This window comes from Pygoscelis adeliae, unplaced genomic scaffold (genome assembly GCF_000699105.1).
Source record: "Pygoscelis adeliae isolate BGI_AS28 unplaced genomic scaffold, ASM69910v1 Scaffold34, whole genome shotgun sequence".
Classification (NCBI taxonomy): Eukaryota; Metazoa; Chordata; class Aves; order Sphenisciformes; family Spheniscidae; genus Pygoscelis; species Pygoscelis adeliae.
The window spans coordinates 1,276,461-1,279,451 of record NW_008824658.1 but is presented as its reverse complement, the minus strand read 5'-3'; positions in this window follow the sequence as shown (position 1 = coordinate 1,279,451).

The window sequence follows — 2,991 nt, the reverse complement described above, 5'->3', positions numbered from 1 at the left end:
CAGAAAGAAAGCAACAAGTAACCTGTAAAGAAGTAGGATTATAGGACTACAGGCTAATGCAGCCTGGAAGGGACCTCTGGAGGTCTTTAGTCCAACCTCCTCCTTAGAGCAGGGTCTGCTGCAGAGTCAGACTACGGGGGTGGACCATGGGGTGACCTACTCCTAGGTGCTGTGGAGGCTGCTATGAGGTCTCCTGAAGCTGCCTCTTCCCCAGGTGAAACCAGACCAGTTCTCTCAGCAACTCTTCACAGGGCAAGTGCTCCAGCCCCAAACATCTTGGTGACCTCTCCTAAACTTGCTCCAGTTTATCAGTGTCATGCCCACATTGGGGGAGCCAGAATCAGATGCAATATTCTAGATATGAGCTAATGAGTCCTGATCTGGGGGGTTAAACACCTCTCTCAGTGTCCTGGCTATGCTCCTATTAATACAGCCTGGGATGCTGCTGCTGCCAGGCACATGGCTGGCTCATGTTCAGATTGCTATCTACCAACACCCCCAGGCCCTTTTCAACAGAGCTGCTCCCCATGCAGCTTTACTTTAGTATGCACTTGTCTGCCTTTCCAGCATTCCTCTGCGTGGAAGCTGTTAGCACTAAAATTTGAGGAATGGCTCTTTGGCACTGCTATTTCCAAGATAACACTGTGTATAAACCCGATTAGTCCCACATTGTCATTCATTATTCTCTCTTCTGCTGTTTGAAATGATTCAATCATCCCAGAAGAGAAAGGAAACAGTATCAACGGTCCAGATTTATGAGGTGTCTGGGAGCCTAATTCTCTCTGGTACTCATGAGACTTCGAATCTTAAAGGCTGTTCAGAGCCTTGGTTGCTAGCCTTATGTTACCAGTGACAGAAGAGAAAGACTATAGCACAAATTTTCCCAGCACTGAGAATGTCCTACTTAAGTATCTACCTTGCCATTTCCTTGGAGGATACAATGCCTGATGAGATGGTACCGGGTAGTCTGTTTGCACTAATAAATGGCCGATAGAAAACATTCAAGACTTTTTCTCAAGGCATAAAAGGGTTCCAGGGTTAGAACTGAAGGTTTCCAGGCTCCTCACTCCAAGCCTCGTTGATTGCCCTTGCGTTGCCACAGTGTTGGTCAGTAAGTGTCCTAAAACTTTGGGGTGTCCCACAGCTGCCAAACCCTCCAACATCACTGTAGTGGCCCTTCATTTCATCGGAAGATGCTACGCTTGCTTTCTTTTGTTTGACAATCACCACCCTTTGAAATGCATTGTCTTACACAACACCCATTTGAATAGAAGTCTCAGAGCTGACATGCAAGTGATTTAACACAAAACAAAAGTGAAAGGGAAGACATGCAGGTAGTACTTTGTGTGTCTCTCATATTTGCTAATAATTTTATTGGGTCCCTAGAACAGTGAAGATGATAGGTCAGGCTGACAGTGCTCTATGTGCCTCCAAGCTAATGGAAAACCAGAGAATTTGCGGTACAAGGTTTAAATGATACCTAATAGTCAGATAGAAAAGAAGCAGAAGATCCACTCTTACTGGCTAGGTGGAAAAAGGTTCAAACCAGAACACAGGGCAGTAATCCGCACATCTCCAGTCCCTTTTGAGAAACATTTATTCACAGGCCTAAATGAGACTTCCTATGGTGAGTGAGTGGCTCACACTCGGGCTCTGTGCTAAATAGGTACTTTTCAGATGAAGTGTACAGGCCATGATTTTGTCTTCAGGATGTGAGAATCAAGGCCTATGCATTTTGCCAGTGATTTTTTCAAAAGCATTCTACAATGCAATGTAGATGGTGCTTCGCAGTGTGAAAAAGACTGTGCTCAGTGGGGAAAAAGCTCGTCTTCCTGAGCACATCTACCCTTGCATCACTATAAAATTTCCCATGAGATTTTCAAGTGCTTTATAAATACTAATAGCCCAGCCCTTCAAAGCAAGATTGTCCCTTTCTCTCAGAGAGATACAGAGGATGTGTAAAGTTCTACAAAAATTGTAGTGATTTAAACTTTTTGGCATTTAGCCCTGTGTTGTACCAGCAACCTGTTGGAGGAAGATCATGAGGTGTTTTTGTCTCTTTCCAGAAGAAATGTTGTCTTCCTTTCCACCCTTTTGGGAGCATTATGTAGATGCTGCTTTGAGAGATGTCGTGTCTTTCTCTGACAACAATTGCAATAATGTCAAGGGCCCTGGAGTACTTTAAAGCCCATTTGAGTCTGCTGTATGATATTCTGAAAATTTTTAGATCGCTACCAGATTTTGTACACATTAACTTGAAGGCTTTTTCTTCAGACCTTATACATATTTATACTGAAGTGGGTGCTTTTTCTAACTGCTCTTGGCATTTTTAAATACAGGTATGGAAGGTGTTCTCTTACTGTATCTTCACATTAAAGAAAAGAGTGAAAATAGGAAAATATGTAGTTTCCATGCAACAGCCATGCTGTTGTAGAAAATAAGCTGATGTATTGTTCTGTTGCAGCTAGACTTCTGAGATCTGAAGTCAACTTTAAGATAAAAAGTGGGCCCAAAAGACCAGGCTGAAAATTAAATATGCTCTTTAATGAAAAAAGCTCATTTGAATAGTGCTGTATTTCACTGCAAAGAGGTATTACCTTGAGCATGTTAAAGTACATGCACAGCATCATTCAAATAGAAAGTGCCCAAATTTCAAGCACAAAAAGCTAAATATCATGGAGGCATGTGAAAGCACCTCCTGAAGAGCAGAATTAAAAAAAAAAAACCCACACCCAAATCCAAAGAACTGAACAGCTGAATGAGCTTTTGAGACCACATGCATACATTAATTCTGGTGGATAGCTGTTTACCCAGTTAGCTGGGCAAAAAAATTGTTTCTACTTTTCCACTTCAATTTCAAAGATTTTCTACTGAGTTCAGAAGTGCTTTAATCTATGCTGAAACACTCAAGATAAAGAAAGCAACAAAGCCACCTCAAGCAGCTCAGACAAATGAACCTGCAGTATCACAAAAGAGCAGTAAAGACCCATT